The following is a 17,385-nucleotide window of genomic DNA, read 5'->3' on the forward strand; positions in this document are numbered from 1 at the left end:
CACGGTGCTACATCTTTTAGCCCAGCACTGACCATGAAAATTAATTCTAAGCGTACTTACCAGTAACTTGTATTTCCTTCCATAGGAATCCATTGTGTGGTTTTCACCAGAAAATGTTCTAAGTGTCCAATTTTGAAATGTACAAATATTCCTCTAAAATCAGTCGAACTACGAATTCCGATTTACTCACCTGTAATCAGGAGAGAACCCAGTGCTGCATCTTTTAGCCCAGCACTGACCCTGAAAAATAATTCTAAGCGTACTTACCAGTAACTTGTATTTCCTTTCATAGGAATCCACTGTGTGGTTTTCATCAGAAAATGTTCTGTGTCCAATTTTGAAACGTACAAATATTCCTCTTAAATCAGCCGAACTACAAATTCCGATTTACTCACCTGTAATCAGGAGAGAACCCAGTGCTGCATCTTTTAGCCCAGCACTGACCCTGAAACGTAATTCTAAGCATACTTACCAGTGACGTGTATTTCCTTCCATAGGAATCCACTTTTTGGTTTTCATCAGAAAAGTTTCTAAGTGTCCAATTTTGAAACGTACAAATATTCCTCTAAAATCAGCTGAACTACGAATTCCGATTTACTCACCTGTAATCAGGAGAGAACCCAGTGCTGCATCTTTTAGCCCAGCACTGACCCTGAAAAGTAATTCTAAGCGTACTTACCAGTAACTTGTGTTTCCTTCTATAGGAATCCACTGTGTGGTTTTCACCAGAAAATGTTCTGTGTCCAATTTTGAAACGTACAAATATTCCTCTAAAATCAGCCGAACTACGAATTCCGATTTACTCACCTGTTATTAGGAGAGAACCCAGGGCTGCATCTTTTAGCCCAGCACTGACCCTGAAAAGTAATTCTATGCGTACTTACCAGTAACTTGTATTTCCTTGCATAGGAATCCATTGTGTCGTTTTCACCAGAAAAATATCTAAGTGTCCATTTTTGAAACGTACCAATATTCCTCTAAAATCAACCGAACTACGAATTCTGATTTACTCAACTGTTATCAGGAGAGAACCCAGGGCTGCATCTTTTAACAAAGCACTAACCCTGAAAAGTAATTCTAAGCGTACATACCAGTAACTTGTATTTCTTTCCATAGGAATCCATTGTGTGGTTTTCACCAGAAAATGTTCTAAGTGTCCAATTTTGAAACGTACAAATATTCCTCTAAAATCAGCCGAACTACGAATTCCGATTTACTCACCTGTAATCAGGAGAGAACACGGTGCTGCATCTTTTAGCCCAGCACTGACCCTGAAAAGTAATTCTAAGCGTACTTACCAGTAACTTGTATTTCCTTCCATAGGAATCCATTGTGTGGTTTTTACCAGAAAATGATCTAAGTGTCCAATTTTGAAATGTACAAATATTCCTCTAAAATCAGCCGAACTACGAATTCCGATTTACTCACCTGTAATCAGGAGAGAACACGGTGCTGCATCTTTTAGCCCAGCACTGACACTGAAAAGTAATTCTAAGCGTACTTACCAGTAACTTGTATTTCCTTCCATAGGAATCCACTGTGTGGTTTTCACCAGAAAATGTTCTAAGTGTCCAATTTTGAAATGTAGAAATATTCCTCTAAAATCAGCCGAACTACGAATTCCGATTTACTCACCTGTAATCAGGAGAGAACACGGTGCTACATCTTTTAGCCCAGCACTGACCATGAAAATTAATTCTAAGCGTACTTACCAGTAACTTGTATTTCCTTCCATAGGAATCCATTGTGTGGTTTTCACCAGAAAATGTTCTAAGTGTCCAATTTTGAAACGTACAAATATTCCTCTAAAATCAGTCGAACTACGAATTCCGATTTACTCACCTGTAATCAGGAGAGAACCCAGTGCTGCATCTTTTAGCCCAGCACTGACCCTGAAAAATAATTCTAAGCGTACTTACCAGTAACTTGTATTTCCTTTCATAGGAATCCACTGTGTGGTTTTCATCAGAAAATGTTCTGTGTCCAATTTTGAAACGTACAAATATTCCTCTTAAATCAGCCGAACTACGAATTCCGATTTACTCACCTGTAATCAGGAGAGAACCCAGTGCTGCATCTTTTAGCCCAGCACTGACCCTGAAAAGTAATTCTAAGCATACTTACCAGTGACTTGTATTTCCTTCCATAGGAATCCACTTTTTGGTTTTCATCAGAAAAGTTTCTAAGTGTCCAATTTTGAAACGTACAAATATTCCTCTAAAATCAGCCGAACTACGAATTCCGATTTACTCACCTGTAATCAGGAGAGAACCCAGTGCTGCATCTTTTAACCCAGCACTGACCCTGAAAAGTAATTCTAAGCATACTTACCAGTAACTTGTATTTCCTTCCATAGGAATCCATTGTGTGGTTTTCACCAGAAAAATATCTGTGTCAATTTTTGAAACGTACAAATAATCCTCTAAAATCAACCGAACTACGAGTTCCGATTTACTCACCTGTTATCAGGAGAGAACCCAGTGCTGCGTCTTTTAGCCCAGCACTGACCCTGAAAAGTAATTCTAAGCATACTTACCAGTAACTTGTATTTCCTTCCATAGGAATCCATTGACTGGTTTTCAGCAGAAAAGTTTCTAAGTGTCCAATTTTGAAAGGTACAAATATTCCTCTAAAATCAGCCGAACTACGAATTCCGATTTACTCACCTGTAATCAGGAGAGAACCCAGTGCTGCATCTTTTAGCCCAGCACTGACCCTGAAAAGCATTTCTAAGCGTACTTACCAGTAACGTGTATTTCTTTCCATAGTAATCCATTGTGTGGTTTTCACCAGAAATATATCTAAGTGTCCACTTTTTGAAATGTACAAATATTCCTCTAAAATCAGCCGAACTATGAATTCCGATTTACTCACCTGTTATCAGAAGAGAACCCAGTGCGGCATCTTTTAGCCCAGCACTGACCCTGAAAATTAATTCTAAGCGTACCTAGCAGTAACTTGTATTTCTTTCCATAGGAATCCATTGTGTGGTTTTCACCAGAAAAGTTTCTAAGTGTCCAATTTTGAAACGTACAAATATTCCTCTAAAATCAGCCGAACTACGAATTCCGATTTACTCACCTGTAATCAGGAGAGAACCCAGTGTTGCATCTTTTAGCCCAGCACTGACCCTGAAAAGTAATTCTAAGCGTACTTACCAGTAACTTGTATTTCCTTCCATAGGAATCCACTGTGTGTTTTTCACTAGAAAATGTTCTAAGTGTCCAATTTTGAAATGTACAAATATTCCTCTAAAATCAGCCGAACTACGAATTCCGATTTACTCACCTGTAATCAGGAGAGAACACGGTGCTGCATCTTTTAGCCCAGCACTGACCCTGAAAAGTAATTCTAAGCGTACTTACCAGTAACTTGTATTTCCTTCCATAGGAATCCATTGTGTGGTTATTACCAGAAAATGTTCTAAGTGTCCAATTTTGAAATGTACAAATATTCCTCTAAAATCAGCCGAACTACGAATTCCGATTTACTCACCTGTAATCAGGAGAGAACACAGTGCTGCATCTTTTAGCCCAGCACTGACACTGAAAAGTAATTCTAAGCGTACTTACCAGTAACTTGTATTTCCTTCCATAGGAATCCACTGTGTGGTTTTCACCAGAAAATGTTCTAAGTGTCCAATTTTGAAACGTAGAAATATTCCTCTAAAATCAGCCGAACTACGAATTCCGATTTACTCACCTGTAATCAGGAGAGAACACGGTGCTACATCTTTTAGCCCAGCACTGACCATGAAAATTAATTCTAAGCGTACTTACCAGTAACTTGTATTTCCTTCCATAGGAATCCATTGTGTGGTTTTCACCAGAAAATGTTCTAAGTGTCCAATTTTGAAACGTACAAATATTCCTCTAAAATCAGTCGAACTACGAATTCTGATTTACTCACCTGTAATCAGGAGAGAACCCAGTGTTGCATCTTTTAGCCCAGCACTGACCCTGAAAAGTAATTCTAAGCGTACTTACCAGTAACTTGTATTTCCTTCCATAGGAAACCACTGTGTGGTTTTCACTAGAAAATGTTCTAAGTGTCCAATTTTGAAACGTACAAATATTCCTCTAAAATCAGCCGAACTACGAATTCCGATGTACTCACCTGTAATCAGGAGAGAACCCAGTGCAGCATCTTTTAGCCCAGCACTGACCCTGAAAAGGTATTCTAAGCGTACTTACCAGTAACTTGTATTTCGTTCCATATGAATCCATTGTGTGGTTTTCACCAGAAAATGTTCTAAGTGTCTAATTTTGAAATGTACAAATATTCCTCTAAAATCAGCCGAACTACGAATTCCGATTTACTCACCTGTAATCAGGAGAGAACACGGTGCTGCATCTTTTAGCCCAGCACTGACCCTGAAAAGTAATTCTAAGCGTACTTACCAGTAACTTGTATTTCCTTCCATAGGAATCCACTGTGTGGTTTTCACCAGAAAATGTTCTAAGTGTCCAATTTTGAAACGTAGAAATATTCCTCTAAAATCAGCCGAACTACGAATTCCGATTTACTCACCTATAATCAGGAGAGAACCCAGTGTTGCATCTTTTAGCCCAGCACTGACCCTGAAAAGTAATTCTAAGCGTACTTACCAGTAACTTGTATTTCCTTCCATAGGAATCCATTGTGTGGTTTTCACCAGAAAAATATCTGTGTCAATTTTTGAAACGTACAAATAATCCTCTAAAATCAACCGAACTACGAGTTCCGATTTACTCACCTGTTATCAGGAGAGAACCCAGTGCTGCATCTTTTAGCCCAGCACTGACCCTGAAAAGTAATTCTAAGCATACTTACCAGTAACTTGTATTTCCTTCCATAGGAATCCATTGACTGGTTTTCAGCAGAAAAGTTTCTAAGTGTCCAATTTTGAAAGGTACAAATATTCCTCTAAAATCAGCCGAACTACGAATTCCGATTTACTCACCTGTAATCAGGAGAGAACCCAGTGCTGCATCTTTTAGCCCAGCACTGACCCTGAAAAGCATTTCTAAGCATGCTTACCAGTAACGTGTATTTCTTTCCATAGTAATCCATTGTGTGGTTTTCACCAGAAATATATCTAAGTGTCCACTTTTTGAAATGTACAAATATTCCTCTAAAATCAGCCGAACTATGAATTCCGATTTACTCACCTGTTATCAGGAGAGAACCCAGTGCGGCATCTTTTAGCCCAGCACTGACCCTGAAAATTAATTCTAAGCGTACCTAGCAGTAACTTGTATTTCTTTCCATAGGAATCCATTGTGTGGTTTTCACCAGAAAAGTTTCTAAGTGTCCAATTTTGAAACGTACAAATATTCCTCGAAAATCAGCCGAACTACGAATTCCGATTTACTCACCTGTAATCAGGAGAGAACCCAGTGTTGCATCTTTTAGCCCAGCACTGACCCTGAAAAGTAATTCTAAGCGTACTTACCAGTAACTTGTATTTCCTTCCATAGGAATCCATTGTTTGGTTTTCACCAGAAAAATATCTGTGTCAATTTTTGAAATGTACAAATAATCCTCTAAAATCAACCGAACTACAAGTTCCGATTTACTCACCTGTTATCAGGAGAGAACCCAGTGCTGCATCTTTTAGCCCAGCACTGACCCTGAAAAGTAATTCTAAGCATACTTACCAGTAACTTGTATTTCCTTCCATAGGAATCCATTGACTGGTTTTCAGCAGAAAAGTTTCTAAGTGTCCAATTTTGAAAGGTACAAATATTCCTCTAAAATCAGCCGAACTACGAATTCCGATTTACTCACCTGTAATCAGGAGAGAACCCAGTGCTGCATCTTTTAGCCCAGCACTGACCCTGAAAAGCATTTCTAAGCGTACTTACCAGTAACGTGTATTTCTTTCCATAGTAATCCATTGTGTGGTTTTCACCAGAAATATATCTAAGTGTCCACTTTTTGAAATGTACAAATATTCCTCTAAAATCAGCCGAACTATGAATTCCGATTTACTCACCTGTTATCAGGAGAGAACCCAGTGCGGCATCTTTTAGCCCAGCACTGACCCTGAAAATTAATTCTAAGCGTACCTAGCAGTAACTTGTATTTCTTTCCATAGGAATCCATTGTGTGGTTTTCACCAGAAAAGTTTCTAAGTGTCCAATTTTGAAACTTACAAATATTCCTCTAAAATCAGCCGAACTACGAATTCCGATTTACTCACCTGTAATCAGGAGAGAACCCAGTGTTGCATCTTTTAGCCCAGCACTGACCCTGAAAAGTAATTCTAAGCATACTTACCAGTAACTTGTATTTCCTTCCATAGGAATCCACTGTGTGGTTTTCACTAAAAAATGTTTTAAGTGTCCAATTTTGAAACGTACAAATATTCCTCTAAAATCAGCCGAACTACGAATTCCGATGTACTCACCTGTAATCAGGAGAGAACCCAGTGCAGCATCTTTTAGCCCAGCACTGACCCTGAAAAGTAATTCTAAGCGTACTTACCAGTAACTTGTATTTCGTTCCATATGAATCCATTGTGTGGTTTTCACCAGAAAATGTTCTAAGTGTCCAATTTTGAAATGTACAAATATTCCTCTAAAATCAGCCGAACTATGAATTCCGATTTACTCACCTGTAATCAGGAGAGAACACGGTGCTGCATCTTTTAGCCCAGCACTGACCCTGAAAAGTAATTCTAAGCGTACTTACCAGTAACTTGTATTTCCTTCCATAGGAATCCATTGTGTGGTTTTTACCAGAAAATGTTCTAAGTGTCCAATTTTGAAATGTACAAATATTCCTCTAAAATCAGCCGAACTACGAATTCCGATTTACTCACCTGTAATCAGGAGAGAACACGGTGCTGCATCTTTTAGCCCAGCACTGACACTGGAAAGTAATTCTAAGCGTACTTACCAGTAACTTGTATTTCCTTCCATAGGAATCCACTGTGTGATTTTCACCAGAAAATGTTCTAAGTGTCCAATTTTGAAACGTAGAAATATTCCTCTAAAATCAGCCGAACTACGAATTCCGATTTACTCACCTGTAATCAGGAGAGAACACGGTGCTACATCTTTTAGCCCAGCACTGACCATAAAAATTAATTCTAAGCGTACTTACCAGTAACTTGTATTTCCTTCCATAGGAATCCATTGTGTGGTTTTCACCAGAAAATGTTCTAAGTGTCCAATTTTGAAACGTACAAATATTCCTCTAAAATCAGTTGAACTACGAATTCTGATTTACTCACCTGTAATCAGGGGAGAACCCAGTGCTGCATCTTTTAGCCCAGCACTGACCCTGAAAAATAATTCTAAGCGTACTTACCAGTAACTTGTATTTCCTTCCATAGGAATCCATTGTGTGGTTTTCACCAGAAAAGTTTCTAAGTGTCCAATTTTGAAACGTACAAATATTCCTCTAAAATCAGCTGAACTACGAATTCCGATTTACTCACCTGTAATCAGGAGAGAACCCAGTGTTGCATCTTTTAGCCCAGCACTGACCCTGAAAAGTAATTCTAAGCGTACTTACCAGTAACATGTATTTCCTTCCATAGGAATCCACTGTGTGGTTTTCACTAGAAAATGTTCTAAGTGTCCAATTTTGAAACGTACAAATATTCCTCTAAAATCAGCCGAACTACGAATTCCGATGTACTCACCTGTAATCAGGAGAGAACCCAGTGCAGCATCTTTTAGCCCAGCACTGACCCTGAAAAGTAATTCTAAGCGTACTTACCAGTAACTTGTATTTCGTTCCATATGAATCCATTGTGTGGTTTTCACCAGAAAATGTTCTAAGTGTCCAATTTTGAAATGTACAAATATTCCTCTAAAATCAGCCGAACTACGAATTCCGATTTACTCACCTGTAATCAGGAGAGAACCCAGTGTTGCATCTTTTAGCCCAGCACTGACCCTGAAAAGTAATTCTAAGCGTACTTACCAGTAACTTGTATTTCCTTCCATAGGAATCCACTGTGTGGTTTTCACTAGAAAATGTTCTAAGTGTCCAATTTTGAAACGTACAAATATTCCTCTAAAATCAGCCGAACTACGAATTCCGATGTACTCACCTGTAATCAGGAGAGAACCCAGTGCAGCATCTTTTAGCCCAGCACTGACCCTGAAAAGTAATTCTAAGCATACTTACCAGTAACTTGTATTTCGTTCCATATGAATCCATTGTGTGGTTTTCACCAGAAAATGTTCTAAGTGTCTAATTTTGAAATGTACAAATATTCCTCTAAAATCAGCCGAACTACGAATTCCGATTTACTCACCTGTAATCAGGAGAGAACACGGTGCTGCATCTTTTACCCAGCACTGACCCTGAAAAGTAATTCTAAGCGTACTTACCAGTAACTTGTATTTCCTTCCATAGGAATCCATTGTGTGGTTTTTACCAGAAAATGTTCTAAGTGTCCAATTTTGAAATGTACAAATATTCCTCTAAAATCAGCCGAACTACGAATTCCGATTTACTCACCTGTAATCAGGAGAGAACACGGTGCTACATCTTTTATCCCAGCACTGACCATGAAAATTGATTCTAAGCGTACCTAGCAGTAACTTGTATTTCTTTCCATAGGAATCCATTGTGTGGTTTTCACCAGAAAAGTTTCTAAGTGTCCAATTTTGAAACGTACAAATATTCCTCGAAAATCAGCCGAACTACGAATTCTGATTTACTCACCTGTAATCAGGAGAGAACCCAGTGTTGCATCTTTTAGCCCAGCACTGACCCTGAAAAGTAATTCTAAGCGTACTTACCAGTAACTTGTATTTCCTTCCATAGGAATCCATTGTGTGGTTTTCACCAGAAAAATATCTGTGTCAATTTTTGAAACGTACAAATAATCCTCTAAAATCAACCGAACTACGAGTTCCGATTTACTCACCTGTTATCAGGAGAGAACCCAGTGCTGCATCTTTTAGCCCAGCACTGACCCTGAAAAGTAATTCTAAGCATACTTACCAGTAACTTGTATTTCCTTCCATAGGAATCCATTGACTGGTTTTCAGCAGAAAAGTTTCTAAGTGTCCAATTTTGAAAGGTACAAATATTCCTCTAAAATCAGCCGAACTACGAATTCCGATTTACTCACCTGTAATCAGGAGAGAACCCAGTGCTGCATCTTTTAGCCCAGCACTGACCCTGAAAAGCATTTCTAAGTGTACTTACCAGTAACGTGTATTTCTTTCCATAGTAATCCATTGTGTGGTTTTCACCAGAAATATATCTAAGTGTCCACTTTTTGAAATGTACAAATATTCCTCTAAAATCAGCCGAACTATGAATTCCGATTTACTCACCTGTTATCAGGAGAGAACCCAGTGCGGCATCTTTTAGCCCAGCACTGACCCTGAAAATTAATTCTAAGCGTACCTAGCAGTAACTTGTATTTCTTTCCATAGGAATCCATTGTGTGGTTTTCACCAGAAAAGTTTCTAAGTGTCCAATTTTGAAACGTACAAATATTCCTCTAAAATCAGCCGAACTACGAATTCCGATTTACTCACCTGTAATCAGGAGAGAACCCAGTGTTGCATCTTTTAGCCCAGCACTGACCCTGAAAAGTAATTCTAAGCGTACTTACCAGTAACTTGTATTTCCTTCCATAGGAATCCACTGTGTGGTTTTCACTAGAAAATGTTCTAAGTGTCCAATTTTGAAACGTACAAATATTCCTCTAAAATCAGCCGAACTACGAATTCCGATGTACTCACCTGTAATCAGGAGAGAACCCAGTGCAGCATCTTTTAGCCCAGCACTGACCCTGAAAAGTAATTCTAAGCGTACTTACCAGTAACTTGTATTTCGTTCCATATGAATCCATTGTGTGGTTTTCACCAGAAAATGTTCTAAGTGTCCAATTTTGAAATGTACAAATATTCCTCTAAAATCAGCCGAACTACGAATTCCGATTTACTCACCTGTAATCAGGAGAGAACACGGTGCTGCATCTTTTAGCCCAGCACTGACCCTGAAAAGTAATTCTAAGCGTACTTACCAGTAACTTGTATTTCCTTCCATAGGAATCCATTGTGTGGTTTTTACCAGAAAATGTTCTAAGTGTCCAATTTTGAAATGTACAAATATTCCTCTAAAATCAGCCGAACTACGAATTCCGATTTACTCACCTGTAATCAGGAGAGAACACGGTGCTGCATCTTTTAGCACAGCACTGACACTGATAAGTAATTCTAAGCGTACTTACCAGTAACTTGTATTTCCTTCCATAGGAATCCACTGTGTGGTTTTCACCAGAAAATGTTCTAAGTGTCCAATTTTGAAACGTAGAAATATTCCTCTAAAATCAGCCGAACTACGAATTCCGATTTACTCACCTGTAATCAGGAGAGAACACGGTGCTACATCTTTTAGCCCAGCACTGACCATGAAAATTAATTCTAAGCGTACCTAGCAGTAACTTGTATTTCTTTCCATAGGAATCCATTGTGTGGTTTTCACCAGAAAAGTTTCTAAGTGTCCAATTTTGAAACGTACAAATATTCCTCGAAAATCAGCCGAACTACGAATTCAGATTTACTCACCTGTAATCAGGAGAGAACCCAGTGTTGCATCTTTTAGCCCAGCACTGACCCTGAAAAGTAATTCTAAGCGTACTTACCAGTAACTTGTATTTCCTTCCATAGGAATCCATTGTGTGGTTTTCACCAGAAAAATATCTGTGTCAATTTTTGAAACGTACAAATAATCCTCTAAAATCAACCGAACTACGAGTTCCGATTTACTCACCTGTTATCAGGAGAGAACCCAGTGCTGCATCTTTTAGCCCAGCACTGACACTGAAAAGTAATTCTAAGCATACTTACCAGTAACTTGTATTTCCTTCCATAGGAATCCATTGACTGGTTTTCAGCAGAAAAGTTTCTAAGTGTCCAATTTTGAAAGGTACAAATATTCCTATAAAATCAGCCGAACTACGAATTCCGATTTACTCACCTGTAATCAGGAGAGAACCCAGTGCTGCATCTTTTAGCCCAGCACTGACCCTGAAAAGCATTTCTAAGCGTACTTACCAGTAACGTGTATTTCTTTCCATAGTAATCCATTGTGTGGTTTTCACCAGAAATATATCTAAGTGTCCACTTTTTGAAATGTACAAATATTCCTCTAAAATCAGCCGAACTATGAATTCCGATTTACTCACCTGTTATCAGGAGAGAACCCAGTGCGGCATCTTTTAGCCCAGCAGTGACCCTGAAAATTAATTCTAAGCGTACCTAGCAGTAACTTGTATTTCTTTCCATAGGAATCCATTGTGTGGTTTTCACCAGAAAAGTTTCTAAGTGTCCAATTTTGAAACTTACAAATATTCCTCTAAAATCAGCCGAACTACGAATTCCGATTTACTCACCTGTAATCAGGAGAGAACCCAGTGTTGCATCTTTTAGCCCAGCACTGACCCTGAAAAGTAATTCTAAGCGTACTTACCAGTAACTTGTATTTCCTTCCATAGGAATCCACTGTGTGGTTTTCACTAGAAAATGTTCTAAGTGTCCAATTTTGAAACGTACAAATATTCCTCTAAAATCAGCCGAACTACGAATTCCGATGTACTCACCTGTAATCAGGAGAGAACCCAGTGCAGCATCTTTTAGCCCAGCACTGACCCTGAAAAGTAATTCTAAAATTCTAAGCGTACTTACCAGTAACTTGTATTTCGTTCCATATGAATCCATTGTGTGGTTTTCACCAGAAAATGTTCTAAGTGTCCAATTTTGAAATGTACAAATATTCCTCTAAAATCAGCCGAACTACGAATTCCGATTTACTCACCTGTAATCAGGAGAGAACACGGTGCTGCATCTTTTAGCCCAGCACTGACCCTGAAAAGTAATTCTAAGCATACTTACCAGTAACTTGTATTTCCTTCCATAGGAATCCATTGTGTGGTTTTTACCAGAAAATGTTCTAAGTGTCCAATTTTGAAATGTACAAATATTCCTCTAAAATCAGCCGAACTACGAATTCCGATTTACTCACCTGTAATCAGGAGAGAACACGGTGCTGCATCTTTTAGCCCAGCAATGACACTGAAAAGTAATTCTAAGCGTACTTACCAGTAACTTGTATTTCCTTCCATAGGAATCCACTGTGTGGTTTTCACCGGAAAATGTTCTAAGTGTCCAATTTTGAAACGTAGAAATATTCCTCTAAAATCAGCCGAACTACGAATTCCGATTTACTCACCTGTAATCAGGAGAGAACACGGTGCTACATCTTTTAGCCCAGCACTGACCATAAAAATTAATTCTAAGCGTACTTACCAGTAACTTGTATTTCCTTCCATAGGAATCCATTGTGTGGTTTTCACCAGAAAATGTTCTAAGTGTCCAATTTTGAAACGTACAAATATTCCTCTAAAATCAGTCGAACTACGAATTCTGATTTACTCACCTGTAATCAGGGGAGAACCCAGTGCTGCATCTTTTAGCCCAGCACTGACCCTGAAAAATAATTCTAAGCGTACTTATCAGTAACTTGTATTTCCTTCCATAGGAATCCATTGTGTGGTTTTCACCAGAAAAGTTTCTAAGTGTCCAATTTTGAAACGTACAAATATTCCTCTAAAATCCTCTGAACTACGAATTCCGATTTACTCACCTGTAATCAGGAGAGAACCCAGTGTTGCATCTTTTAGCCCAGCACTGACCCTGAAAAGTAATTCTAAGCGTACTTACCAGTAACATGTATTTCCTTCCGTAGGAATCCACTGTGTGGTTTTCACTAGAAAATGTTCTAAGTGTCCAATTTTGAAACGTACAAATATTCCTCTAAAATCAGCCGAACTACGAATTCCGATGTACTCACCTGTAATCAGGAGAGAACCCAGTGCAGCATCTTTTAGCCCAGCACTGACCCTGAAAAGTAATTCTAAGCGTACTTACCAGTAACTTGTATTTCGTTCCATATGAATCCATTGTGTGGTTTTCACCAGAAAATGTTCTAAGTGTCCAATTTTGAAATGTACAAATATTCCTCTAAAATCAGCCGAACTACGAATTCCGATTTACTCACCTGTAATCAGGAGAGAACACGGTGCTGCATCTTTAGCCCAGCACTGACACTGAAAAGTAATTCTAAGCGTACCTAGCAGTAACTTGTATTTCTTTCCATAGGAATCCATTGTGTGGTTTTCACCAGAAAAGTTTCTAAGTGTCCAATTTTGAAACGTACAAATATTCCTCTAAAATCAGCCGAACTACGAATTCCGATTTACTCACCTGTAATCAGGAGAGAACACGGTGCTGCATCTTTTAGCCCAGCACTGACACTGAAAAGTAATTCTAAGCGTACTTACCAGTAACTTGTATTTCCTTCCATAGGAATCCACTGTGTGGTTTTCACCAGAAAATGTTCTAAGTGTCCAATTTTGAAACGTAGAAATATTCCTCTAAAATCAGCCGAACTAAGAATTCCGATTTACTCACCTGTAATCAGGAGAGAACACGGTGCTACATCTTTTAGCCCAGCACTGACCAAGAAAATTAATTCTAAGCGTACCTAGCAGTAACTTGTATTTCTTTCCATAGGAATCCATTGTGTGGTTTTCACCAGAAAAGTTTCTAAGTGTCCAATTTTGAAACGTACAAATATTCCTCGAAAATCAGCCGAACTACGAATTCCGATTTACTCACCTGTAATCAGGAGAGAACCCAGTGTTGCATCTTTTAGCCCAGCACTGACCCTTAAAAGTAATTCTAAGCGTACTTACCAGTAACTTGTATTTCCTTCCATAGGAATCCATTGTGTGGTTTTCACCAGAAAAATATCTGTGTCAATTTTTGAAACGTACAAATATTCCTCTAAAATCAGCCAAACTAAGAATTCCGATTTACTCACCTGTAATCAGGAGAGTACCCAGTGCTGCATCTTTTAGCCCAGCACTGACCCTGAAAAGTAATTCTAAGCATACTTACCAGTAACTTGTATTTCCTTCCATAGGAATCCATTGACTGGTTTTCAGCAGAAAAGTTTCTAAGTGTCCAATTTTGAAAGGTACAAATATTCCTCTAAAATCAGCCGAACTACGAATTCCGATTTACTCACCTGTAATCAGGAGAGAACCCAGTGCTGTATCTTTTAGCCCAGCACTGACCCTGAAAAGCATTTCTAAGCGTACTTACCAGTAACGTGTATTTCTTTCCATAGTAATCCATTGTGTGGTTTTCACCAGAAATATATCTAAGTGTCCACTTTTTGAAATGTACAAATATTCCTCTAAAATCAGCCGAACTATGAATTCCGATTTACTCACCTGTTATCAGGAGAGAACCCAGTGCGGCATCTTTTAGCCCAGCACTGACCCTGAAAATTAATTCTAAGTGTACCTAGCAGTAACTTGTATTTCTTTCCATAGGAATCCATTGTGTGGTTTTCACCAGAAAAGTTTCTAAGTGTCCAATTTTGAAACGTACAAATATTCCTCTAAAATCAGCCGAACTACGAATTCTGATTTACTCACCTGTAATCAGGAGAGAACCCAGTGTTGCATCTTTTAGCCCAGCACTGACCCTGAAAAGTAATTCTAAGCGTACTTACCAGTAACTTGTATTTCCTTCCATAGGAATCCACTGTGTGGTTTTCACTAGAAAATGTTCTAAGTGTCCAATTTTGAAACGTACAAATATTCCTCTAAAATCAGCCGAACTACGAATTCCGATGTACTCACCTGTAATCAGGAGAGAACCCAGTGCAGCATCTTTTAGCCCAGCACTGACCCTGAAAAGTAATTCTAAGCGTACTTACCAGTAACTTGTATTTCGTTCCATATGAATCCATTGTGTGGTTTTCACCAGAAAATGTTCTAAGTGTCCAATTTTGAAATGTACAAATATTCCTCTAAAATCAGCCGAACTACGAATTCCGATTTACTCACCTGTAATCAGGAGAGAACACGGTGCTGCATCTTTTAGCCCAGCACTGACCCTGAAAAGTAATTCTAAGCGTACTTACCAGTAACTTGTATTTCCTTCCATAGGAATCCATTGTGTGGTTTTTACCAGAAAATGTTCTAAGTGTCCAATTTTGAAATGTACAAATATTCCTCTAAAATCAGCCGAACTACGAATTCCGATTTACTCACCTGTAATCAGGAGAGAACACGGTGCTGCATCTTTTAGCCCAGCACTGACACTGAAAAGTAATTCTAAGCGTACTTACCAGTAACTTGTATTTCCTTCCATAGGAATCCACTGTGTGGTTTTCACCAGAAAATGTTCTAAGTGTCCAATTTTGAAACGTAGTAATATTCCTCTAAAATCAGCCGAACTACGAATTCCGATTTACTCACCTGTAATCAGGAGAGAACACGGTGCTACATCTTTTAGCCCAGCACTGACCATGAAAATTAATTCTAAGCGTACTTACCAGTAACTTGTATTTCCTTCCATAGGAATCCATTGTGTGGTTTTCACCAGAAAAGTTTCTAAGTGTCCAATTTTGAAACGTACAAATATTCCTCTAAAATCAGCCGAACTACGAATTCCGATTTACTCACCTGTAATCAGGAGAGAACCCAGTGTTGCATCTTTTAGCCCAGCACTGACCCTGAAAAGTAATTCTAAGCGTACTTACCAGTAACTTGTATTTCCTTCCATAGGAATCCACTGTGTGGTTTTCACTAGAAAATGTTCTAAGTGTCCAATTTTGAAACGTACAAATATTCCTCTAAAATCAGCCGAACTACGAATTCCGATGTACTCACCTGTAATCAGGAGAGAACCCAGTGCAGCATCTTTTAGCCCAGCACTGACCCTGAAAAGTAATTCTAAGCGTACTTACCAGTAACTTGTATTTCGTTCCATATGAATCCATTGTGTGGTTTTCACCAGAAAATGTTCTAAGTGTCCAATTTTGAAATGTACAAATATTCCTCTAAAATCAGCCGAACTACGAATTCCGATTTACTCACCTGTAATCAGGAGAGAACACGGTGCTGCATCTTTTAGCCCAGCACTGACCCTGAAAAGTAATTCTAAGCGTACTTACCAGTAACTTGTATTTCCTTCCATAGGAATCCATTGTGTGGTTTTTACCAGAAAATGTTCTAAGTGTCCAATTTTGAAATGTACAAATATTCCTCTAAAATCAGCCGAACTACGAATTCCGATTTACTCACCTGTAATCAGGAGAGAACACGGTGCTGCATCTTTTAGCCCAGCACTGACACTGAAAAGTAATTCTAAGCGTACTTACCAGTAACTTGTATTTCCTTCCATAGGAATCCACTGTGTGGTTTTCACCAGAAAATGTTCTAAGTGTCCAATTTTGAAACGTACAAATATTCCTCGAAAATCAGCCGAACTACGAATTCCGATTTACTCACCTGTAATCAGGAGAGAACCCAGTGTTGCATCTTTTAGCCCAGCACTGACCCTGAAAAGTAATTCTAAGCGTACTTACCAGTAACTTGTATTTCCTTCCATAAGAATCCATTGTGTGGTTTTCAGCAGAAAAGTTTCTAAGTGTCCAATTTTGAAACGTACAAATATTCCTCGAAAATCAGCCGAACTATGAATTCCGATTTACTCACCTGTTATCAGGAGAGAACCCAGTGCGGCATCTTTTAGCCCAGCACTGACCCTGAAAATTAATTCTAAGCGTACCTAGCAGTAACTTGTATTTCTTTCCATAGGAATCCATTGTGTGGTTTTCACCAGAAAAGTTTCTAAGTGTCCAATTTTGAAACTTACAAATATTCCTCTAAAATCAGCCGAACTACGAATTCCGATTTACTCACCTGTAATCAGGAGAGAACCCAGTGTTGCATCTTTTAGCCCAGCACTGACCCTGAAAAGTAATTCTAAGCATACTTACCAGTAACTTGTATTTCCTTCCATAGGAATCCACTGTGTGGTTTTCACTAAAAAATGTTTTAAGTGTCCAATTTTGAAACGTACAAATATTCCTCTAAAATCAGCCGAACTACGAATTCCGATGTACTCACCTGTAATCAGGAGAGAACCCAGTGCAGCATCTTTTAGCCCAGCACTGACCCTGAAAAGTAATTCTAAGCGTACTTACCAGTAACTTGTATTTCGTTCCATATGAATCCATTGTGTGGTTTTCACCAGAAAATGTTCTAAGTGTCCAATTTTGAAATGTACAAATATTCCTCTAAAATCAGCCGAACTATGAATTCCGATTTACTCACCTGTAATCAGGAGAGAACACGGTGCTGCATCTTTTAGCCCAGCACTGACCCTGAAAAGTAATTCTAAGCGTACTTACCAGTAACTTGTATTTCCTTCCATAGGAATCCATTGTGTGGTTTTTACCAGAAAATGTTCTAAGTGTCCAATTTTGAAATGTACAAATATTCCTCTAAAATCAGCCGAACTACGAATTCCGATTTACTCACCTGTAATCAGGAGAGAACAC

This window comes from Triturus cristatus, chromosome 1_1 (genome assembly GCF_964204655.1).
Source record: "Triturus cristatus chromosome 1_1, aTriCri1.1, whole genome shotgun sequence".
NCBI classification, from domain to species: Eukaryota; Metazoa; Chordata; class Amphibia; order Caudata; family Salamandridae; genus Triturus; species Triturus cristatus.